Source organism: Antechinus flavipes, chromosome 2 (genome assembly GCF_016432865.1).
Source record: "Antechinus flavipes isolate AdamAnt ecotype Samford, QLD, Australia chromosome 2, AdamAnt_v2, whole genome shotgun sequence".
In the NCBI taxonomy this organism is placed as follows: Eukaryota; Metazoa; Chordata; class Mammalia; order Dasyuromorphia; family Dasyuridae; genus Antechinus; species Antechinus flavipes.
The window spans coordinates 527,597,107-527,623,965 of NC_067399.1; the positions used below are offsets into that span (position 1 = coordinate 527,597,107).

At 36.1% G+C, this 26,859-nt stretch overlaps 1 protein-coding gene across 2 annotated transcripts in view; it reads right to left on the minus strand.

Moving 5' to 3' along the window:
• RAB27A (RAB27A, member RAS oncogene family) overlaps positions 1-26,859 on the minus strand; it is a 69,893-nt gene that overhangs the window by 19,896 nt on the left and 23,138 nt on the right. Inside the window, exon 2 of one of the 2 annotated variants that reach the window (XM_051980692.1) lies at positions 8,220-8,273. The exons of the other annotated variant lie outside the window; for it this stretch is intronic. The gene's annotated coding sequence lies outside the window, so the exon portion shown is untranslated. The remainder of the gene's footprint in view (positions 1-8,219; positions 8,274-26,859) is intronic. 2 annotated transcript variants of the gene reach the window in all.

Sequence of the window (26,859 nt, forward strand, 5' to 3'; positions counted from 1 at the left end):
CCATAGAAAAGAATTGTCACATAGCTAAACTGTAACAGCTTGTCACAGCAGCTCTCTAGGGGAATTGGCCACAAGAGTTACTAGCAAGATATATAAAAAGCCCAAGAATCTTGCTTCCAACAAGGAGAGTGGGGAGAAATTTGCAGTGATCTACATACAATATGTGATATTCATCTTTCTTCCATCTCCAAGTTGCCGTCTCTAAGCTCAAAATAAGAAGCTCGTAGGAATCCTGTCCATTTTCTAGATTATCAGGGAGAATGAAGTGTTCCTTAAAAAATAAAACAATAACAGAAAAGGTCTTCACTGTCAATACGAAGAAGAAGAAAAAAATGATCTCAGTAAATAGAAAAGAATGTTGACTTCGACCAGAAGATTGGAAATAAGACAAGAAAAATAAAGGAAGAAAGACCAAATATGTGAGTAATATATATGAAGTTTTTCACAGAAAAGGATAGAGCCAGATCTTCTGAGGATGAAGCAGCAGCTTTTTCTCCAAGAAAAGATTATGGTTCCACAGATCAACCCAATTAGGATCAGAGCAAGAAGAGATAAGAGGTGGACCTGATGAATACATTTTGAGGACTCCAGAGACAAGTATTTATCAGTTTAGCTTTAATAATAAAAATATGTTATCATTCTAGGGAATGACATGGGACATAAAATATATAGTTCTCAAGCCTTTTCTACTCTCTTGTGAAGAATCATGTGAGTACAAACAACATTATCTGAAAGATTCTATAAAACATTGCTAAGTAGAGTCTTGTTCAAAAAAAAAAAAAAAAAGCAACCACATAAAGACCTCAAAGCTCATGTGATATTTTCATCATGTGTTGTCATTGCAGAAAAGAAAGGTAGATGAATAGCTGGTAAAGAAGATATTATTTGAGCAACAGATTTTGGACTATGGCTCAAATTACAGAATTGATGGGCTTTTATTAAATGTACTCCATCCACAGCCTAAGGCATGAATGGTAAGACAAGACTTATTTGCCTGGAATCCAGAAAAAATAATCCAAAGACCTCCAAAGGAAGGGAGAAGACGAAAATAGAAGAGAACAAGGGGCAGGAGTTCTTAGCCTTTTATGTATAATGGTTCTTTTTGGCAATCTTATAAATCCCACAGACTCCTTTACACATTCTTATTTTTAAATTCATACAACAAAATACATAAGACTATAAGGAAATTATTTATGCTGAAGTAGTTATCAGAATTTTTTTTTAAAGAAAATTTGTATTTTTGTGTAACTTCAGATGTTGTTTCTTAATGGTGGGTGGGGTTAAGGTTTATAACTCAAATTTTAAAAACATGTATAAAAAATTTTGTTTTGAATGTAATGGGAAAAAAATAAATGAGAAAAAATAAAATTTGGAGATTCCAATTTTTAAAACCTCACCACGGTACAATGTAGAAAGAAGATCAATGAATACACTCAAAATTCATAAAAGGTAAGATCCAAACAAAGAGCTAGAAGTAAAACACCAGGGCTTCAGATGTCTGCATACAAATGCACAAAGAATAAGTAATTAAATTGTGAACCAGAGATTCAATTGTAAGGAGGCAAATTTTTTTCTCATAATTATCAATGAGATTTAGTAAATACAACTTGTGACTAGAATATAACCCTGGAAAGCATATACCTTTTTCCAAAAAAAAAAAAAAAAAAGAAGGATTAGTAAAAAAAGAGAGGAAAGAGAATACCATTATATATCATGAAGATATAGTAATGCTAGATTTCAGCACCAAAAGGGAACTACCTTGGAGAACATCTATGGGATGATCAAGGGAAGCAGAATTAGAAGTAATAATGCCACTGAAATATAAATACAAATATATATATATATATGTACATGTATGTATTCAGACACACATATGCATTTACAAATAACCTAGACAGAAAGAGAAAAGATAAAAAATTTAGACGACAGATCACAAGGCTGACATGAAGGCATGGTATGGGGTAATAGACATCTCCTAAAGCTCCCTCTGTCAAAAGAAGAACAACTTCTTTGTTTGCCCTAGATATAATTTAATCCTTCAAAAGACAGAGGAAGCCATAAAAAGAATTGCTATTTGGGACGTCAGTCAAATAAAAAGTATCTAATTGCTGAAGCAAAAATGGATTCTTGAGTAGGAAATGACCATCTTTTGTTAAAAAGGAAAACCTGATACAGTCTGACATGGATCTTAGAACTGAGGAGAATCAATTCTACATAACATCCACTGTATTAATCTGTAGGGAAAGTGAGTCCAGGAAAGGAGAACATTCTAAAGAGATAAAGAAAAACAATTCCAGGGGAATTGGAGGTGAAAGGAGAGAGGTTTGTTGGTGATGTTTTTTAGTACACTGAAGAAAAGATCAAAGATCAAAAAAGGGATAAGGACAGTTGCTAAAGATAGATGTAATGATAATGGATAAGATTAATTTCATCTTGTTTCTCTGCCTCTTATGTCAGTTTAGGAGGCATGGTGGATAGAGCATTAGGTCTGGAGTCAGGAAGATCTGGGTCCATAGCATGATACAGATACATACTAGATGTATGACCCTGAACAAAATCATTTAACATTTTAGTAATCAAGGAAACTCTTCAAGCCTGTAAGTTGTACAGGGAAATAATGCCTAACTGCAACGGTAGAAGTTTCATCTTTCAGGAATTTCCCATGCTAATCAAATTACAAGCCCATTCCTTTCCCCATAAACTTAAGGGCAAAGAGGGCCAATATCTCCTATCCCCTTCACAACTTTAGAAAAGAATGAAATTCAGGCAAGTGGCTGGCTTCCTGATGTTTTTTCACAGGAGTTTATTCCCTGTATATGGAAGACTGTGTTCTTGTTACCAAACATGCTGTTTGTTTTCCTTGGATGCGTCTTCAAAATCCACCACACTAGGCCCTCAACATTCAATTTTCATGATGCCCCCATTGTGAGAAAAAGATTTGTAGATGCTGTGGACAATGATTTGACAGACAGGATATCCTTTGAAAATGAAGAACATGAATTGCTATCACATGTATCCTGTTCTAGTTTTTGACGCACGTCCTAGGACAACTGTTTTTTAGCAAGATTGAGAGGACAGACATGTGTGTCCTGCCCAATGAGTCACTGGAAGAAATGCTAGAACTCTATATACAAGAGAATATGGTGGAATCTCCACCCTTAGAATTTAATCTCTATCCTGTTTTAAAGGCCCAGAAATCACAAATCTAGTTATTTAACCACTAGATGGCAGATTCAGCAACATGGTTTTAGTAGACAGTTGTCCTTTCAAAAATATAAGCGAGACAGAGAGAAGGATGGGAGGGAGGAAGGAAAGAACAAACTATTTTTGCCTAAAAAAAGTCTCAATTTTTATCAAATCAAAATGAGTAGCTTTATAATTAAACTTCAGTAGTCACTAAACTTCAATGCTAAAAGGAAAACTTTAAAAAGTTAAATCACTTAGGATCCAAAAAGGCCACATATCAGCTGGAACAAATTGAAATTTTATATAGTGATCACTGTGAAGCCCCATACCTGGATTTAAAAAATCAGCTTCACAAATACAACATTGGGGGTCATTAATCTAAACAAATAATCTAAATTAATATGGAAGTATAAGAACTGGAAGCTCAATATGGATCAACAGTGATGTGATGGGGTGCTCTGTATGGTACCATAGAAAGAGAACTGACTGGAATGAAAAGAGTCAGGAAACATTGGTTAAAATCCTTGCTCTATATTTTTTATTTATTTACTGTGTGACTTTGGACAAGTAATTTCATTTTTCTGGGTCTTGGTTTCTTTATCTATAAAATAAAGGACTTTTCTTACATAATGACTAAGATTTTTTTCCAGCTTTAAATATTGTAATCTTGTGGCCTGGTCAGTCCTCCTATGGAGCATTGTGTTCTAGAATCCACAAATAAGCTGAATAGCATCATGATTAAGAGTTAAGACAGATTTCAGGTGGTCCATGAATTTGGATAAGAAAAAAAATCACATTTTTATTTCAATATAACTGGTTTCTTTTGTAATCTTATGTATTTCATTTTTAGTGTTTATAAACATTATTTTGAGAAGTAGTTCACAAAATTTACTAGGCAAAGAAAGAAATACATGACAAAAAAACAACTCTTGATGAGACAGTTAGATCACCTCACAGGAGGATCCATTGAAAAAAAGACTAGGAGAGTTAGTCTTCCATATTTTACGTATCTGAAAGAAAAGGCTCTCATATAGAAAAGAGATTAGATGTGTTTTATACAAACTGAAGCTAAGTGAAAAATAGAATTTTAAATAAAGACCAGATGACTATTTGTTGGCAATTTTGTTTTGAAGGGCAATGTTTTTAGAGGTGGAATTTCGTCACATAAAGGTTGGACTACATGACCTCTGAGGTCTAATTTCCAACTCTCAAATGCTACAAGAGCAAACTTACAAAGGAAAAAAAAGCCAGCAAGCCAATTCTCCTGAATTTTACAGTCTGTAAAAACTAACATTCTCATAGTTAATTTTATAACTCTCTTTACACTTATATGTTTCAACTGATGGCCACCCAGTAATACATCTATCTCACAAGATTTGCTGCTTACTAGAGTAAGAAGCTATCTTAATTGAAGTTTCCTCCAGTGTCCAATGATTGGTTTCCATTAAATTAAAACTGAATCCCTAACTACTTATGATGGAAGAGCTAACTTTATTTATCTTAACTATAAAGTGGCTTTTCCAAACTTGAATTATGTTTTATATCCAGATTTGTTATAATTTCCCTTCAGCACCAGGAACCCTTCTTAAAATCACTAAGAAACAGCAGAGAATTTTTTAAAGGCTCTGCAGATTTAAAACTGAGAAGGAATAGATGCTATTTTGGTTTTCACAGCTTGACTGTTTAGTCTTGAAGCACCAGAACTTCTTGAGTTTCTATACCTCAGCTTGGGGGGGAGGGAAGAGAGGGGAACCTAACTGGCTCTTCTCTGCTCCCTAAAAGTAACAAGTCTTTACTTTAATCATACTCTTTTCTACAACCTTCTTTGTCTAGTCAATCCCTGACAAGATTAAGGGAGAAGGACATTTGTTAGCTCCACTTCTCCATTTATCCCAAAGAAAATTAAGCACTGCCTTCATTTGCCCTGGTTTGATACAAACCCCAGAGTGTGTATATTTCTCCACATTTAACGATATGTGGAGTTGAAGGAAGCATTAGAAATAAAAAACAAAAACAAAAACAATCCCACCACTCTCCTTTTTTCAATAAACACTCATTTTTTTGTAGATGCTTTCTCCCCTCTTCCCATTTATACTGTAATAGAGTTATTTTACATATTGTTCCTTCCCCCCCATTAAAATGAGAATGTATCCTCAGTGCTTAGCCCAGTGTCTGACATATCAAGTCCCTAAATGCTTGTTAGCTGACTAAAAATTGTATCTGAGGGATTTTGAGGAATGACTCTCAGAATAAGGAAGGAGAGAAAAATAGTTTTGGAAATTTCATCTGATTAAAAAAACAGAAGGTTTCTATAGAAAAGAGTCTGCAGGATTAATACAGAGAGGACTGGCGAGACTTACATGAACTGATGCTAAGTGAAACGAGCAGAACCAGGAGATCATTATATACCTCAACAACGATACTGTTTGAGGACGTATTCTGATGGAAGTGGATCTCTTCGATAAAGAGAGCTTTAATTGATCAAAGATGGACAGAAGCAGCTACACCCAAAGAAAGGACACTGGGAAATGAATATAAACTGCTTGCATTTTTGTTTTTCTTCTCGGGGTTTATTTATACCTTCTGAATTCAATTCTCCCTGTGCAACAAGAAAACTGTTCGGTTCTGCACACATATAATGTATCTAGGATATACTGTAACCTATTCAACATGTAAAGGACTGCTTGCCATCTGGGGGAGGGGGTGGAGGGAGGGAGGGGAAAAATCGGAACAGAAGTGAATGCAAGGGATAATGCTGTAAAAAATTACCCTGGCATGGGTTCTATCAATAAAAAGTTATTTAAAAAAAAAAAAAAAGAAAAGAGTCTGCATAAAAATCTCTCAGATATTTTGTAGACAGGTCCCTGGAAATCAGAGAGAAACAGTCAAGTTCTGAAAGCTCAATACTTAAAAGTACATAATATTCAGAAGGATTTTTTTTTCTTATTAAAACTATAACATTTAACCAGATGGTTCCTTAGCAAATCTCCTTTAAAGTAAGAATATGTGCAAAGAATCACCAAAACACTATTACCAGTCCTGACAGTCCTAACATATGAAAGCACAAATGTGCTGGAGAAATTACACCATGCCAGAAATTGAACTAGCATTTTGCCAAAGCACTGAAACAGGAGAGAACAGTCTGGCATCCTAGGAGTATATCCAGTGGAAAATAAAGAAAGTTCTACAGAGGATAGGAGGACTACTCTTCCCCCTCCCACTCCTATAATCCTACCCCAAAGCCCAATGTGCCTTGTAGCTGACTGAAAATACTCCTGATGTGAAAGCAGGTGGTAGATCAGAGTAGATAAAAAGTTATATATTTCTATGATGAGATTAGCATTTCATGGCCTCAAGTTGATTTTTGATAAGAGAACACTGAGTTATTTTCAAAATTTAAGGCTAAAGAATACTGGGCATATACCCCAAGAAAGTCAGAAACTGTAGAAAGACTCCAGATATGCCAAAATATTTATAGAACTTTTTGTAGCAACAAAACTAAAGCAAAATGAGTATCCATTGATTGGAGGAAAGATATATTAATATGGTGGGAAATTATTATGTTAAGAAATACTATGTATCAAGAATCACATTAAGAATTTTTAAAAATCAAGTAGTATTATGACCTTATGTAAAATGAAACAAGCAGAGCTAAAAAAAACAAAATGCCCAATGGCCACCATAATATATACTTATACATATTAAAAATATTTAAAGGTTTAAGACTTCATATCAGTGCAATGACCAATCTTGATTGATTCCAAAGAATCAAAATAATAATGTTGCTAACAAAATTGATTAAGGTTTTAATCTTTAATCAAAGCCCTTTAATCATTCTGTTTGCCCTTTTCTGAATATTTTATGAGAATCTATGTCACTCCTGTATTGCCAAAATAAAATAATCCAGATATAGCCTGAATAAAGCATACCTTTCTGATCTTGAACACAATGCCTTTTTAATGCATCCTACTCTTTCTTGGTGGTCACATCATATTGTTAACTCATGTTGAACTAATAATGAATACACTTATATGATGTTTTAAGATTAATTATGTGCTTTACATATCTTAGATAATATTAATAGCAATAACATTTATATAGTATGTACTGTATACCAGGAACTGTGCTAAGCACTTTACAAATATGGTTTCATCTTCTCCCCATGACAACTCTGGGGGGTAGAAATTTTTATTATCACCATTTGAAATGGAGGAAATTGATACAAATTAATACAAGTTACATGCACTTGCCCTGGGACGCACAGATAGTAAGTATCTGAGGTCATAGTACTTCTTCCAGACTCCAGGACCAGCACTATCCAATGAGCCAGTGTTGTAAAACCCAGATCTTTTTTCAAATGAAATGCTGTTTAGCCATGCCTTGCCTATCTTTACTTGAGATAATGATTTTTTTAAATTCAGCTGTATGACTTGACAGTTAATTCCATTAAAATATATATTAAGTTTGACCCCATCTCTAGCCATAAAGTGTTTGCCATTCCATCTAACTTTGTCTTTTGCAAATTTTCTAAGTATCAATTCTGTCTTCATCCAAATCACTATTAAAATGTTAAACCCTAAAGAGCATTGGAATACTTCATGAAAGACCATCTTCTAGACTGCCATCAGATTATTCTTTGGTTCCAGTTAGTCAACTAGTCGCAAATCCACATAATTGTACTAGCAGTTTGATCAATGTTTTCCACAAAAAAAAAAAAAAAAAAAAAAAAAAAAAAAAAAAAGCATTTTTAAATGCTTTTCTCTGAGCACTTATATCCCTTCAACAGTTAAAAAAATTAATTATTAAAATAATTAAGTCTCTTTCCTCTCTACCCCACCAATATCAGAAATGAAATCAACCCCCTTCCCTCCATCACCACCAAAGGTCTCTCTTTGATCCAGATTCTCTGGAACAGGTTTTTTGCTCCCCTTAACTTTGACTGCTCATGTAGAGTTGGTTCAGAACACATTTTGTAATGCTTACCCAGAATAGGGGTGGGGGAGGGAAAGGAGGGAGGAGATTGTGAAACTTACCAAGTACAAAAAAAAAAAATGCTTATTATGGTTCCTTCTACCCGTTTAGTAAACCTGTCAAGAAAGGAGAAAAAGCTCATTTTAATACAACCTACATTTAAGAAAGCCAAGACGGCTCTTTGTGATCAAAGCTTTCTTTGCTAGATGCTCTCTAGCCAGCAAATGGTGCATCTCGAATTTTACCAGTAAGAACACAGTTAAACACTGACCATTTGTGAAAATTAAATCTTTCAAGAAGAGCTGCTTACTGACAAAGAATGGCCAAAGCATTGTCACTAACTCTCTACCGTTTCTTCAAAATGACTGTCTCAGGTAGAACAAGGGTAATGAGTGAATTCTCTATGGCAACTGTCTGGGCACAGATAGAATCTAGCCCACTTCTCCTGCATCCAGGATATGAAGAAAGTCTTTCTGTGTCCCCACAAGGAAGCTTAGTAATGTCAAATACCCTCACGCGGTCATTTTCTCCCTGGTCCACTCCAGGCATTCTTGTGTCAGGAACCCATTTGGCAATTTAGTGAAGCCAATGGACCCCTTCTCAGATCAATGATACAGAATGTATAAAATAAAATATACAGTAGGCTTATAAAAGAAAAAGATTGTGTTAAAACACTTACCCACCCTAAGTTTTTTTTTTTTTTTAAATAGATTCACAGACTCTAGATTAAGAGTCTCTAGTCTATCCAATCGGCCAGTGGACCCATTTTCTAGAAAAGATAACAATTTGCTATTCTCCAAAATCAAAACAAAAGGAAACAAAAACAAATATTCCATCCTTCCCTCTAGAAACATTCAAATGTCAGAACTACAGAAAAAGGCAAGGAACAATTAGACTTCAATTCAGCTCAACAAATACATATTATATGCAAGCACTGTGCCAGATAGTAGAACTACAAGGAATGCCCTCAAGGAACATTCTACTCACATACAACTTGTACAAAAGAAATATTTTTAAAATTAATACAAAGTAATTTCTGGTATTTTGATGGCACGAACCTCTAGAATAAGTCAGGAAAGTCTTTTGAGGGAGGAATCTGAGTGGGGCTGCACAATTTTATCATTACCTTTTTTTTTTTAATGTAGGAGAGAAGGTATTTGATATTGTATGTCCCAAAGCTATGTAAGATCTCATAGAAGACGATAAAATGTGGAAATAAGCAAGAAACAAAAAGAATTAAAGGCTTCGTACCTAGAATAAGGGCATAATAATATCCTATCATGCAGGAAGAATATGCTTGGCAGAATCCCAGGTTAAGATACTGAACCAAATCCTGAAGGTTTTATGGAAAAGTCTGAAAGTACCTTTCTAACAGACTCAGATTTGAGATTGTCAGAAGCCAAGAAGTACAACTTTATCTTACAGTTGAGGCCTAGGAAAGTTTCCTTCAGATCATTAAGTAGAGGACTTAGGTTCTCTGAGTAAGTCCACTGCTCTATCCACTGCACCACACTGCCTTCCCCATGTCCTCAGAGTGAGAAAAATGCAGTGTGAATACTGCCATCTCTGCAATTTCTATCTCAGAAGCAAATGAATATGCTGTGCATTTCATTACACATAAGCCACATTAGAGATTGTTAGACTTTTGAGTTCCAAGTACTTACTCTGGGCCAGTACTGGGTATATAAAACAAAAATGAAACCATCCCTATCCTTAAGGAGCTTACATTCGGTTGAGGGAAGAGGAAGCAGTATATCATATACACAGATAAATAATATAAACAAAATAAGAATAACATTTATAGAGCATTTAGTGCGTGCCAGATACTGTGCTAAGTGTTTTCTAATTATTATTTCATTTGATCTTCACAACAACTCTGGGAGGCAGGTGCTATTATCATCCTCATTTTACAGATGAGAAAACTAAAATAGAAGTTAAATGTCTTATCCAACGATACATGGCTAGTAAGTGTCTGAGGTCAGCTTGAATTTAGGTCTTCCTAACTCCAAGCCCAGTATATATATGGCCTGAGTTCCCTTTATGATGCTGCTGGTACCAGTATGGGTGTTCCAAAGCAGGCAAGATTTGGTCAGAAATTAATGACACAGAATAAATTAAGCTGTATCCAGCCTCTCCTCTCCCCAACTATCCTCCACTGTCATTAAGATTGCTATTTTTAAAAACAGAGCTGCCTCTGTCACTCCCCTCTCCCAACGGGTACAGCTCCTTCGCTCCAGAGTCTTGTGGGAGATGTGATATAGAATTCCTTCCTATCCAGACAAAGGTCTGTCCCCAAACTCTGTGAGGGACTCGATATGAAAGGCAATTTTCTGTATTTGGAAATAACTGCGGCCAAGCACATGTACGGTGGACAGAGAAGCTTACTTCCATTCAGACAAACCTATGTGCACCCCCAGTTAGGGTCACTATCATAAAATCCTCTTCTGAGATGGGGAATTTTAAATAAACTCAGTATAATTTAAATAGTAACTCTAGGCTGGATCTGGTCCCTCGACTATATGTCTCCACTCCTCAATCCATCCTACTCCCAGCTGCCAAGGTAATGCTTCTGAAGCCTAAGTTTGACTGTGTCACCATCCTACAAGAAATTCCAATGACTCCCTCTTATCTCTAGGATCAAATGTGGGGATAAATTAGAAATAATCTCAGCATGGGGCAGGTGAGGAATCAGTGAAGGCATCCTGCAGAAGATAGGATTTTAGTAGAGACTTGAAGGAATCCAGGGAAGTCACACATTAGCTGACAAAATTCAGGCATGGGGGATAGTCAGTGAAAATGCCCAGAATTGGGAGATGAAATGTCTTGTTCAAGGAACAGCAAGGTCAATGTCACTAGACTATAAAGTATTTGCAGGAAAACATGCTATAAGAAGACTGGAAAGGCAGGAAGGTAGCAAGCTATAAAAGACTTTACAAGCCAAATAGAGGATTTTTATATACACCAAACAGAGGTAGTAGAGTTAATTGAAGATAAAGGGGACTGATATAGATGCATTTTGGAAAGGCTGATTTGACAGCTGATTACAGAATGGATTGTAGAGGGGAGACATTGGTGGCAAGAAATCAATTGGCAGTCTATTCCAGTAATTCAGGTGTGACGTGCTGAGGGTCTGCATGCAAGAGATATGCTGTTATATTTTATTTTATTTATTTTTATTTTATTTTTCTAGTTTAAAGTTACTACAACATTTTAGGAATAATTCTATGAGCTGGGGCTACAACTGATAAGATAGTCAGTCCCTGCCTTCAGTGAACTTCAGTGAACAATCTAAAGGGGAGACAGCACACAAAAAGAAGCAGGAAAGGTACAGAACAGGACACCAGGGGTTAGGAGGACATGGGAATTTCTTGTTGAAATCAGGCAAAGTAGCAGATGCAAAATGACACTTCTTGACTAAACAAAGAAAAATATGACAATATTTTCTTGAAGATTCAATATCATCATGAACATTGTTTATTATGAAGATAGTGTAGTATAATAGAAAGTGTTATGATTGGGAGTCAGAGAATCTGGGTTTGATTCCCAGAAGTACTATTTAATACTGCTAACTACAATAACTACACTAAATGTGATCCTTTACCTCTCTAGTCTTCACTTATAAATTATTAGTTTAGAAAAGGAGGAAGATGGATGAGATAGCCTCTAAGGTTCTTTCCAGGTCTAATTTAAAGCTCCTATGACATAGAAAAATGCTATGCAAAAAATACTATCCTCAGACTAATGAACTATGTACTAGTTGGCCTGCCTTCAGTGTGGCACAGATGCCTTCATGGGCTATTGAGCTGTAAAACTAATGGTTATTTGTCCCCTTCTTACCCCTACTAGGGCAGCTAAGTGATGAAGAGATAGAGAGCTGGGCTTGGAGTCAGAAAGACACGAGTTCAAATTCAGCCACAGATTGTGTGACTCTGGCCAAGTTACTTAAACTCTGCTTCAGTTTCCGTATCTGTAAAATTATCTGGAGAGAAGAATGGCTTCAGTATCTTTGCCAAGAAAACTCCAAATGGGGTCATAAAGAGTTGGACATAACTGAAAAATGAAGGAACAGCAGCCCTACCTACTTGCAAACACAGAGCAATGCATTATGCCTTCCAAGTCCCAACCCTGAGGCTCAGTTGGTTGCCAGTTATTCCACAGTGTCCAGTTCTCTGCTATTCCTATTTTTCCCCATGCCCTCACTCCAGTTTCTCAGCACAGTTGCCCTTGTTGATCTCCAACACTGTCCTCTTCTTTTCCTCTCTATTTTTTACTTTTTTTGTCTCGGGCATGTCATCGCTTCTTTCACACTCACTTCGCAGATTTGGTGCTAAAATTTGAGTGGGGCACTCAGCCAAAGCATATTCCTTTTGTGAACTGATCTGATCACATCTCGAAAGAAGAAATTTAAACTTTTTCTTGGCTATGTGCATTAAAAGACTACTTCATAACTAAAGAAGCTTTGAGATTTTTGCAGGTTTTATTCATTTCCAAATTTGGAGTCATTCTAACAGCTTGAAGATTACTGTTATGAGCAGCCAGGTACTTTTTTGGTTCTACTGTAATCCAAGCATTTCTTCTTTATAACCTGACAAAAATTTGTAAGACTAAATTCCTTCAAGTTCCTTGCAATTGCATTCATAATAAACATTTAAATGATTTTTACAAGTCACTGAGGTTGTAAAGGACTGCTACATAGGGGAAGGAATAGAGCTCTGGGCTTCGAATCAGGTCAAATTCAACTTGATACTACTCATTAGTTTTCTGACCCTGGGCAAGTCCCTTAACCCTGTTTGTCTCAGCTTCCTCATCTGCAAAATTAGCTGGAGAAGAAAATGGCAAACAACTTCAATATTTCTGCTAATCTCCCCCCCCCAAAAAAAAAGAAGGCATGAAAAGCTAAACAAGAAAGACTGACATAATGATTCATGCACAAATCAACATGTTCCTAAACTAAAAATTTGCAGTTAAAATGACAATTAAAAGATAAGCACTGCACAAACTTCAACTTTCAAAAATTCATTTTTCTGCATATAAATAGGTATGAAGGTATTTTCCCCCAAGGTTTCAAAATTCCAGAAGATTTTCATTGCTACTCATAGTATATAGGTACTACTTTGCCCTGAGTTAATCCCAAGGCATAGAATTAGAGAACATAAGAGTTTAAAAGGCCCTGAAAGTTCTAATGCTGATAATGACTATCTCATTAATATAAAATTCAAATAGAATGCTCAGATAAAATCTGTGGAACTAGAAACTATAAAAACTATGGTTCAATATCAAAAAGGCCTCTTTCCACAATAAGGAATCCAGAAGATAACTCTTAATATCACACTATCTATTGCAGGCTTGACATCTGGTTTGCATGCAAATTTATGAAAAAGATAATACAGTTATTAAAAAAAAACCATGAACCAGAGCATCTAGCCACAGGTTTGAAAGAAAAGTTGTTATAAATGCTGCAGCAGTATGAAATTTCACAGGAAATTGTATATTAGAATATAAATAGCATATCACTTCACAGAAAAATCATGAAACAGAGCCACAAAATTAGTTCTTCTGAAGTTATTTTAATGCCACCCACACTATAGGTAGCACCTGGATTTGGGGACTGCAGTTTGTAAGGAGAACTTAACTGAGGGGAAAAGGGGAAGGCAAAATTTTAAGGTCCTAATCTAGTTCATCATGACCTATGGAATACATACACACACACACACACACACACACACACACACACATGTCTGTATTTTTATGGTTTGTGAATGTACATACATGTATATACATTACACATGTATATACACATGTATTGTGTGTGTGTAAACAACTTTCTAAACAATATCTTAATAATTTAAGCATCAAGAAAATCACTTCCATGCTGATTACAAGTAAAAAACAGGCCAAAATGATATCCTTCTTATTGTTCTAAGAAATCTTTCCTTGTTCCACCTGCTTAGTATATAGATTATCAGCCATGAGTCACTTGTTTGTATTTCCATCAGCTGAGGTTTATAGAAGGAAGTGTGTCCTGTGTATTATATTATGTACAAGGATTGTTGGCCAACATCTGGTACAAGCTAACCATCATAAGGGAACCAATCAAATTCTCTTGCACTTGATACGTGTCACTCAGCTTTCATAAAAAATATGAAAGTTTACAGAGTCTTCATTATGAGGGATGAATTAAAAATGAGAATGGTAAAAATATGTTTTAAATTGTGATCTAAACCAGGGTTCCTTGACACTTACTGATAGCACTTGATCATATGACTGATATTAACATTATTATTAATTTTAAAAAATTATATGATAGTCAATAATTATTCTGCTCTGATATATGTTATAAATAATATTGTTATGTTATATTATAAATAATATTAATGATTATTGATTATATGAATTGGTTGGCATCAAAAAGTTGAAGATTATAGATGTCAGGTAAATTGCATAAAGGAAGAAAGGAAGAGAAAGAAAACAAAATAAAAATTAGGGATGAACAAGATTTGAAGCCAAAAAAAAACATAGAAAAGGATAACTTTTGTTGAATAATGAATCTAAATTAATGAAGCTGAATTAGTGTCATTGCATCATCAATCTAGAGTTGACTTTATATAAGTATAAAAACAGAGATTAAAAAAAAAAACTAGGTATAATTCCTGAAACAAAACTGAAGAGAGAAATGTGTTGGACCAAAATATGCTGAGGAAGAAAGACATTCAAGAATGAAATCTTAGCTTAAACTCAGAGCAGAGTGTTCAAGAGATGCCATATGAAACTGAGTTGGAAGATGGATCATCATGAACACCAATTGTGAGGAAGGCCAATGTCCACACTCTCAAGGATAGATAGATAGATAGATAGATAGATAGATAGATAGATAGATAGATAGATACACATACACATATATACTCCTCAAATGAAAGGAGAGAGGAAAAAGTTAGTTAAGGATATGACACCTTGCCCACATCCAATAAAAAGGTGTGTCAGAAAGGGATTTAAATTACTTTTCAAGAAAGGGGGAATCAGAAGGCACCAGGAACCAAATATTTAGAATATCTTTAGGGATACAAGATATAAGATCCTTTAATACATATTCTCACAACCTGGAATATTGATTGTTGTCCTTTGTTCTTGAAGAGGACCAAAATAACAGCATGTTAAGAGTCCATATGTGGCTGATCAGATCAAAATGAGCTCAGAATGCTCTGCCACAGGTTGGACACATATAATCCCAATGACATTCAGGGTGGATTCTCTAACTTTGCACTAATTCATTCTGCGCTAATTCATTTCTGCTTTGCTCTTAGAGCACCGAACCTTCTCTGATGAGAGCATGCCATGCTGCACAGTCTAGTGCCAGTGTCTCCCATGATGTGCAAGAATATACTCATTTTTTAAAAAAGAAAAAAAAAGATTTCTCTTTGATATGAACAGAGATATTATATGATACAGTGGCCTCAGAGAGCCAGCAAGATATGGGTTCAAGCTCTGCCTCTGATGTGTACTATGAATCACTTAACCTCCTATTGCATCAAAATGCAAATTGAAGAAGGTGCTGATATGGATAGAGATCCTCAAATCAATTAAATCCCAGTTCCCTTTCCATCTCTAACAGTCATCAGAGTTTGTAAAGCACTTACACTGTAAAATGAATATGCTCCAAACACCCACTGCAATTATATCAGTTAAGCCTCATAGTCATCCAGTGAGATATTCTCCAAAGAGAAATATCCCTATTTACAGATGAGTAAACTAAATATCAAAAATTTCAGAACTTGCTCTTAATCTCAAAACAAAGATGTGTCAAGGATGGGATTTGGATTCAAGTCTTCCTGAAGACATGCTACATAAATCTAGTGAAAAAAGCACTGACTTTAGAGAGGAAGGAAGTACTGACATTTCTTGTGTGACGTTGGGCAGTCATTTGTCTTACTTTGACAACAGCCAGAATTCTTTTAAAGCCAGGAAAGTTCAGTCCTATCCTGCAAGGTCATCCCTAAAAGGTTTCAGCGAGGTACCTTTACTATCACTTTACCCAAGCTTGAGAATCTGAACTCAAGGAGAACTGAAGTTGAAGAATTTACTCCCACTCTAACTCCATCCCAAATCCAGTCTTCATCACTATGATTAAAGAGGAAATTTTCATCAAAGGACACAATGAACAATGAATTTTCTTCCATCAGTAAATTCGATAAAGGCATACATGACATAAGTATTATATTTGCAGACAACATGAACCTGGAAAGGTTACTAAATACATTAGACAACAAAATCAGGATTCAAAAATATCTTCCTGGGGACAAGCAGCATTGACCCTGAATTTAGGAGGACCTGAGTTCAAAGCCAGCCTCAGACACTTAACACTTCTATCTGTATGACCCTGGGCAGGTCACTTCACCCCTAATGCCTCAAAAAAAAAAAAAAAAAAAAAGATATTCTGATCTGTTAGAACAAAAGACAAAATTTTATAGGATAAAATTGGATAGGAAAAAAATGTAATCTTCTCTCTTTAGGTTAAAAAAAAATAAACTGTGTCAGCTTAAGATAAATTAATTATGATTAGACAAGTTTAGGGGTTTAGTACAAAGCAATCAACAGGGTGACAGCCCCCAAAAGTTAATAAAAGTAGGCTGTATGAAGAGGCAAACTGTCCAGAAGAAAGAACACCCACCGTAATCTGACTTGGTCAGATGTCTCTTGCAATATGGAGTTCATCTGGAGGCAACTCATTTTAAAGACACTAGTGTACTGGATGGAGGAAATTGGGGATATTTGGCCTAGACTTAGGAGGGACATGATAGCAGTCTTCCAAATACGTGAAGGGCTGTCACATGAAAGGGGAAATTGTTCTACTTGGCCTCAAAAGACAGAACAAGGAACAATGGGTAGAAATTGCAAAGAGGGAAATTTAGGGTTGGAAGGAGGAAAAATTTCCCAACCAAGCTGTTCAAAAGCAGAAAAAGCAAGCTCAAACAGACACTGACTTTTTCTATAAAGATTTCATTTGCTCTAAATTGGATGATAAAAATGATGATATAAGACTAAATTTCAAGTTTCTGGTATCTTGCTTTTATTTTCTCAGCAAAAGGCTGATAATCATAAATAAAATTATTATGCATTTATTATGTGCCAGTCACTGTGTTACACAGCAGGGATATAAAGAAAGGCAAAAAAACACTTGTCTCTGCCTTCAAGAAGATTACATTCTATTGAGAGAAATAATGTTAACTCTACAACTTCTTTGTAATTCTGTACATACAAAATCTATACAGACTAAACGAAAGGTAGCCTGAATAAGTGATGAAGACAGAGCATTCAAAACTTGAGAGGACAGCTGACCTAAAGGCATGGAGGTAAAAGTGAAGTGCTATGCACAAGGAACAGCAAATAGGCTGGTATGGCAGGATCAGAGAGTCTATGGAGGAATACAAATTATAAGACTTGAAGGTAGAAAGGGGTCATATTGTGAAGAGCTTTAAATGCAAAACTGAGAATTTTCTATTTGATCTTAGGGTCAACAGGAAGCCATTAGACTAGACTACACAAGGTGAAATCTGAACTTTAAGGAATTTTTTTGAAAAATAGCCATAGGTTGAATTAGAGCAGGGAGAGACTTGAAGCAAGAGTAAACTATTAGAAGGCTACTGCACCAATCCTGACACAAGAGCCTGAGCTAAGGTTGTGACTGAGTAGAGAGAAAGGGGTGTACATGAGAAATATTTATGAAGATTGAAATGACAAGATTTTTTCAATATATTGGTTACATAGAGTAAGTGCAAGTAAAGAGTTGAGGATGATACCAAGGTTTTCAATCTGGACAACTGGGAGGAGGGTACCCCGGCAGCATAGTGAATCAAGCATTCTACTTGGGAGTCAGAAATTATCTTCCTTGAGTTCAAATGCTGCCTCAGACACTTAGTAGGGGTATAACCCTAGGAAAGTCACTTAATCCTATTTATCTCAGTTTCCTCATCTGTAAAACAAACTAGAGAAGGAAATGGCAAACCAAGTCAGTATCTCTGCAAAACAACAAACAAACAAAAAAACCAAAAACCCACAAAACAAACAAAAAGCAACAACCCAAATGGGATAACAAAGTGTTGGACAAACTGAAAATAAATGAACCACAACAAACTGGGAGGAAGGGTGGTATCCTTGACTGTAATAGGAAGTAGGGAGAGTTTGTGGGGAAAGATAAAGAGTTCTATTTTAGCTCTATCATATTTGAAATGGCTCTGGGACATCCAGTTTGAGATGTTCAAAAGAAAGTTGTCAGTATGGGAATGGAGCTCAAGAGAAATACGAGGGCTGGATATAAAGATCTGGGAACCATCTCTATAGGGATTGAACCCATGAGAGCTGGGGAGTGAGCTCTCCAAGTGAGATGGTATAAGATGAGGGAAGAAGACCAAGACACAGCCTTGAGAGACCTCCAAAGTTAATGATTTAGATACAAATCCAACAAGGGACTGAAAAGGAGTGTTTATGCAGATTGGAGAAGAATCAAAAGAGAGCAAAGAAAACACAAAGAGAATATCCAATAAGAGAAAGTAATCAATTGTATCACCATGCTGAGGAAAGCAAGAAGGATGAGGGTTGACAAAATCCACTAGATCAAGTAAAAGTAACACAGAAGAGGTTATATATCTTACTCATGTGTAAAATCTCTATTTAAAACTCATAAACTCAATACCAGATTATAAAAGCCTGTATTTGGTATTTTTTTCTGCATTCCTGAGCTAAAGGAATCATTTGCCCATGGAAAGAGATACTAATTGGGACATCCTATTTATTCTTTAAAAAAAAAAAAAAAAAAAAAAACCAAGCCTATTTTTATTGATATTTTTTGTTTTTTATCAACTACATTTCCTATGTCCATCCCATTTATTCTTTTATTTCCTCAAGGTTCCTTGATAAGAAAGCATAAATTTTTAATTACTCTCATTAAAGTGAGTTGAGCAACCACAAGTTAGTGCACATCAACAGACTACTCTATTATCCTATTCACCATTTCTATGATTTCCTAGACCAAATGATCCTTCTCTATTCCCCTACCCATCTATAATTGATATTTCTCCCATTAGAACATAAACTCTGTGAGAGTAGTAATTTGTTCTAGTTTTGTATTTGTACTCCCAGCAATTACCACAGGGCTTGGCATATAGTTAGTACTTAATACCCCATTTCCATTCATTTATTCATTCAATCTCCTTCTTCCCCACATAGCTAAGTTTTATTGTCTGACAACCTGTCTGATTTTTTAAAAATTGTTTTACTGTTTTATTTTATTAATAAATGCATTAATTTATTTTTATTTCCATCACCTTTTCTTCTAAATAGAATCATTTCATATTTAGGAATATCACACCAAGACTTTAGCAACAACAGAACTGGACAGAAGAGGATCTGGCAGGACAGTGGAGACAAGGAACAGTAGGAAGGAGCTATGGCTCTAAGCAGTCAAATTTAAAGACATCAACTGAAACGGGAAAAACAGGTCTAGACTAGCAAAGAGGGTCCAGAACCTAGAGAGAACAGCTCAAGTAAGAACTTTTTCTAGAACTTCGGACTAGTAAAGATTAAGAGACTCAGGCAGCAGGAATAAAGCAACTTGGCCCTCTGCGGCAGATACTCTCTCTTCCCCAGTTGTCATGATGCCATTTTTTGGTTCACCACCAAAGGCCTGAGAGATCTTTCTCAATCTCCTTTGCTGGCTCATTGACCATAGCCTACCCTCCTCCTCACTGTGGGCTCATCTCAAGGTTCTGCCCCGGGCTTTATCATCTCTTTGGACACTCTCAGGGTGACCTTATCAGTTCCCATAGGTTCAATTAGCATCCCACCCTAGTCCCACTCTCCCCTTTAAGTTCCAATTGGGCAAGAGTGACAATGGACATTCCAAACTTAATGCCACAGACATCTCAAACCGAACACACCTAAAGCAAAACTCATTATCATTCCCCCAATTCTCCTGAACTTTCTTATTTCTATAAGGGGTACCACAATCCACGTCAACTAGATTCACAACCTGAAGGTCATCCTAACTTCTTCACTCTCCCTCGCTATGTGTCTATTTAGCCATACACATATGAGCATATATACATATATATATATATATATATATATATATACACACACACATACACACACACGAATATGCAAACACACACACGTTATGTGGTGTGTATGTTTTATACATGTATGACAAGGGTAGTGTATGACATATATTGTGTAGGCCTGCAATATATGACAGCCTTATACATTATGGGTATAGTTGTGTATGCACACGTGTGTTACATTGTGTACATGAGACACTTATGTTACCTTATAGGGTATCATTATATTGTGCATGCATGTGTATATACTGTGAAATACATGTCTTTTTTTTTTTTTTAGCTGAGGCAATTGGGGTTAAGTGACTTGCCTACAGTCACACAGCCAGGAAGTATTAAGTGTCTGAGGCCAGATTTGAACTCAGGTTCTCCTGACTTCAGGGCTGGTGTTTTAAACATATATGTCACGTTATGCCTGTATAATCAGTTACCAAATCTTGTCAATTCTGCCTCAGCCGTATTTCTAATACGAATCTCTCTTTTTCATCACACACAAGGTCACTACCCTCGCTCAGCCTCTCACTTCACAATGGCAATTGCCTCCTAATTGGTTTCTCTGCAATGAGTGCCCTCTCTAAACTATTTTCCATCCAGTTTCTAAAAATAGTAATCCCAAGTACAGGAAGGACCATGTCACTTCCCAGTTCAACAAACTCTAGCAGTTCCCTACCTCTAGGATCAAATGCAAACTCCTGCTTGGTGTTTAAAACCCTTGGCCCCAGACAACCTTTCCAGGTTTGGCACGTATTACTTCCCTTTATTTACTCATTGGTCAATCCAAACTGACTTTCTTGCTGTTCCTCACAGGAATGTTCCATCTATGTGCTAAGATTTCTCCCAAGCCTGCAATGTACCCTCTCTTCTCCTCTGCCTCTTAAAAGCCCACCCTTCTTCCAAAGCTCAGCTTAAACACCACCTTCTACCTAAGACCAGTTCTTTGCACCTCCCCAAAAAAGTATCTTATATTTATTATTTATCTTTTTATATATGCGAATGAGTCCCTTCTAGAATGTAAGCTCCTTGAAGACAGGAATTGTTTTCATTAATGTTTTCTGGTGTCCTGAAACATAATGGTTGATATTTAATAAATGCTTGTTTATTGGTTAATTTGGGGCAGCTAAGTGATACAGTGAAATATAATGGGCCCTGGAATCAGGAAGACTGATCTTCATCAATGCAAATCTGGCCTCCAATACATACTAGCTGTGTGATGCTGGGCAAGTTACTTCACCCTGTTTGCTTCAGCTTCCTCATTTGTAAAATGACCTGGAAATGGCAAATCAAATGGGGCCCTGAGGAGTGGGGATACAACTGAAACAATTAATTAACTTAGGAGACATGAGAACGAGGGATAAGCAAGGTCTGGGCCAAACCAAGTTGGGAACGCAAGCTGGATTCTGAGCAATTAAAGACCAGAATCTAGGTAAAGGGTCTAGGAAATAGGCAGTGGGCATCAGCTGCAAAAAAATGGAGTTTGGTCCTGAGATGGAGGTGATATTAGCTGTTTACGTACTCCTCTCCCAGAGCCAGAAATGCCTAGGAAGACCTCAGTCCACAAGCTAAGGCATAAAGGTATCCTGAGACAGAGCTGGGAAATCAAGGGGAAGAAAACAGTCTCTGACAGAGGCACAACAAAAATCCCAACTTGACTAAATAGGGCACAGGACAGGCAAGAATAGAAAAATATTGTTGGGGGGAAGCTAGATGACACAATGGAAAAAGCCTTGGAGTCAGGAGGACCTCCAAGTTCAAATCTGACCTCAGACTTAGTAGTTGTGACTTTGGGCAAGTCATTAAAACTTGACTGCCTTCAACAGCAACAACAAAAAAAGCGGGGGAGGAAGAGGGAGCAGTTGATCAGATAAGGTTAGGGCCACTAAAGGTGAAGAGAAAGAGTTTGGACTCGATTTTAGTGGGGAGTTACTGAAAGTTTTATAGACAGAAAGTAAAAGCAGTGTTTGGAGGAGACTATAATCAGGCCTCCCATATAGTACTGACATTATAAAAAATAAAATTAATTGTGTATATAAATAATTTCAACTACATCTTTTATTTGGTCATATAAATGGAGAATTTTTTTTAATAGTCTTTCCCCACTCTGGTCCTTACATTTATGCCCAGAAGTCAGGAGAAGGAAGTATCATGGAAAAGAGGATGATGAAGACTCCTAAAAGCTGCAGAGAGGTCAAGAAGGATAAAAAATTATATAGCTTCTGCATAATTTGAGTTCACATTCTATTATCAAAACCTACTAATAATCCACACTCTTGAAAACATCTGTTTCCCTAAGTATCTGACTCAAAACAACTTCTACAAGCCACTTTACCTGTTCTGATTTAACAAAATTCTACAAATTTCCCAACAAATCAAAAATAAATTATGGTATCTTTAAGAAAGAGAGAGAATTACACTGAAGAGTTCTAAGTTATGTTTGGGGTTTAATTTCAACACCACATTTGACCTTGATCTGAATACTGATGCTGTATCTCCCTATTCTTGCTTCTGGAAGTTGAGATAATAGGTTTCCTGAAGCTTATCATGCGTCATTGTAAAGAGCATGCAATCCAGACATGCTTCTGCACACTTGTTCAAAAATATTTTGCAACTTAACAGCCAGAAGGATCCCTGGACTATACCCCAAACTCTGATTAAGGATGGAATTATGCTGACTTCTGGGCATAAGTGAGTTGTAAGGACCCGAGAAGGGAAAGGCTATTCAAAAAAAAAAAAAAAAATCTCCATTTACGTGATCAAATAAAAGATGTGGTTGAAATCATTTATATACGTAATTAATTTTATTTTTAATAATGTCAGCACTATATGGGAGGCTAGTTATTTCCTTTTCTTTAAAATACAGTGGCTAAATTTGATACAAGATATTCTTATATCTTGATAGGTAGATGTCTATAGAGGACCTGCATAGAAAAAGATGCAAAAATACAGAGTAATCAAAAGTACTGAAGAGTTGATCCATCACTAGGATTTCTTGGGAATATACAATTCCTAACACAAGACACAAAAAATATGGCATAAAATAAAGATTGGGAGATGGAAAAAAAAAATTGAAACCCAACTCTTTCTGACACTTTCTCTTGGCTCCCCATTCATTCTCCCTTCTACATCAGACATTAGCAGATCACAAATATGGTCATTTGACTAAAGAAAAACAGAAATAGCAGAGTTAGAAGGGACCTTAGAAACCATTTAGTTCAAGCAGTACCAGAAAAAGGATCCCTTTTACAACACACTTAGCAAATTGTCCTTGTTGGAAGACCTCCGATGATGGAGAATTCATCACTTCCTAAAATAGCTTATTCTGCTTTTGGACAGTGTAAATTGTTGGAAAGTTTTTTCTTACTTCTAGCCAAAATATGCCTCATTTTTTCACCCATTATTTCTAAATTGGCTTTGGAGGATCAAAGAGAACAAGTCTGAGGCACCTTCCCCAGGAATGGCCCTTGAAGACAAATATTTTAGTCTAACTTCTCAATCCTACCCTACAAATCTTTTCTTCTCCAAGCTCAATTTTAAAAAAGGATGAAACCCAGGAAACCCTATAAAGAGAAGAACTGATATTTAAATTGGATATTAATATCCATCTAAAAAGGTGGGGATTGCCTGTTTTTGCTCAAAAAGTGAAATCCAAATTAATATATATATGAATAAAATAAATACCAAGGATATCACAAAGATACTTCAAGTAAGCTCAAAGGTGGCCAGGATGGAGTGATTCTGCTGAACTGATTGCCAGCAAAGTCCCAAACAGCTTGGATATCCTCCAACTGAATAACCTTGAGAAGGGGGGAGTGAGGGTGGGGGGGAGGTGGAGAGGGGGAAAGGAAACTGTATGTAAACAAAACAATAGATTCTTCAAAGCCAGAATAATCCACAGGCTTTGGAGGATTCACCAAAGCACAAAAACATGAGATTAACACAGGCTCACATCTCCCTTTTTAGAAAGAGCAAGCAGTTTTCCATGGGCCCTTTGTCTTGTCTCTCACAGGGATAAAGACAGTGAGAGCAGGCCTTCCCAGCTAGATCACGACTCAGATAACACAGAAAAGCCTGTCACAAGTCTGAGGTGATTGGAAGAGATGCTCTCAACTTAGCAGAATGATTGCAACAAATCTTCAACTTCAGACAGTCCTTAGTCTCTATGCTGGTGATAGAAAGTCAAGTCAAATACTTAGGCTATCTGATTGTCATCAGGTTACTTAAGAGTACTGTTCTCCACAGCTTTGAGTCTCTGAAATGAAGGATAGCCCTGTCTACTTCAATAATTGCTGACAGAGGAAAAGTCAAATTCCTCTTCCATATACAGGTTCAAAAGAATGAATAAATTTGGGAATGATGAAACAAACTGTAGACATGAATATAATAGGACATTATATATGTTGCCAGAGAGATTGCTGTGTTGGAAGGTCTACTTCCTTTTTTCCTACGTAATTTTTTTATTCTTTGTCATTAGGGAATAAACAATTAGGTGGAGCAAAGTGCTAGATCTGGAGTCAGAAGACCTAAGTACAAGTTTGACCTCAGACACCACTGTGTGATCCTAGACAAGTCCCTTAACTTGTCTGTTTCAATTTCCTGTAAAGTAAGGATAATGATAAGGGTTGTCATGAAGATAATCTGAGAAAATATTTATAAAGTGTTGTATACATGTTTGCTATTTTTCATCATTTTTGGGGACTGGAAGAGACTAATTAGATTTTCAGAAATTAAATTGATGTGAAAACAAAAGATATCATTTTAAAAAACAGATAGTTGTTTATTTTTTAAAAGAGTTTTAATAGCCACAATGGACATTTTGAGCCAAAAATAAAATAAAGTTAGGGAAGTGACAAGTCAGAAAAGAGCCAACACCACTGGTATTATAATCCTAATATCACCCAAAGGAAAAGCAACAAATGGCAAACCCACCTCTATTTCCTCTGCATGCGAATGTGGGGCAGTATTCTCAAGGCCTAAGAAAAAGACCGATGGAAGAGAATTTTTTGCCCTTGGCTTTGGAGTACAAACACTGGGGGCCAACAGGTGCCATCTTGCTGAGGGTGTGATTTCCTGGTCTCCTTTTCCTCCCACTCCTAGTTACCATCAGAACTCCCCTCCCACTGTGACTACTGCCAGCTAGGTGACAGCAAGCAAGAAGGAAGGGGCAGATGTTTGTGTGGTGAGTAAAATGCCATGACAAAAATGCTGCCATAAACCATCCGTGGCTCTCACTTTTGAGAACCCTTCCTGTGGTTTAAAGAAAACCCGGCAACAACAAACTATAGATAGATCAAGCCTCTACCCCAGCAAGTGTTAGATTTTTCACAATATATACTTTTTTACCCAATGAATGCACTAAATTATAATTATCCCAATGATTTTTCTCTTCAAAATAAGTCTAAGTATGTGATTAAGAAAAATAACTCAGATGTGGATCTTTCCAAAATAGAATTTGACAACTGTTATTTTAATATTTAGAAGATATAACTTTAAAAAACGAGTAAGAGTTGTTTATGAAGTATTTAAGTGCTTCATAGACATACTCATAGACATAGACTCCATTTGCCTAGTGAGCTAGGTTACAATAGGTATTCCTTTACCCATTTTACAAATGAGGAAATTATGGTCCAAAACAATAAATATCAAAGGTGGCATCCAAACCTAGGTCTCTCCTAGCTCATCTACCCCATCACACTGCCTCCAAAGTAGTAAAACTTAAAAGAAAAAAATTTTTCAATTATATAAATTCTCTAAGGCAATTTTAATTATATCAGATAATTCAAATGAGAAATGAGATTGTAAAAACACAAAGATTTTTGTAATTTTTGTAATCTAATTTTCTATCACTGAGGAAGCTAGTACTTTCATTCACAGATTAAAACTGGCATAAACTATCAGAAGCTAATAAGAGCACTTTTAATAATTGAACTCATTCAATAGAAAGATTCACTAAAAAGATTATCCACTAGTTTTTAAAAATCCACTTGATTTTGTTAAATGAGAGAAACAAATTAATGCAGACAGTAATTCATACTCACCTTCTTACAGTCAAAACTATACTTTCAAGCTAAATTCAGAAAATTTAGCGGTGGTTCCAAAAGTCTGGAGTGAGATTTATATTAATACATGCAACATTAAGTTTTTCTAAATCAAATAGGATTAAATTATCTGAAAATGGGCCACAGGAAACAATGTCCCTCTAAGCAAATAAAACATACCTGAACAGCGAAAGCAAAATTTTGGCTGTTTTTTCCAAATTCTTTAGAGATCAGAGTTCCCACCACCGATGTAAGTGAATGACTTCCAATCACATGTCCACATGGAGAAGGTTACTTTTCATCTTACCCAGACAGAAAAATATAAAAAGTCAAGACTAGAGACTGATAAGCTTTTCAAAGAGGTTTGCTCTAGATACAGGGGCACAGAAAATACTGCATCTTGGTAAAAACTCACTCTACATAATTACTCTCAGCTGTTTGTCATGTGGTCTTAGGGCTAAAAAGTCAAGTGATTCCCCCTCCCTCTTTTCAAAAGCTTACCAAGATTCAATTAGTTGGTCTATTTTTGAGCAGGAGAAAACTAAACTCCTCACATAAAGCAC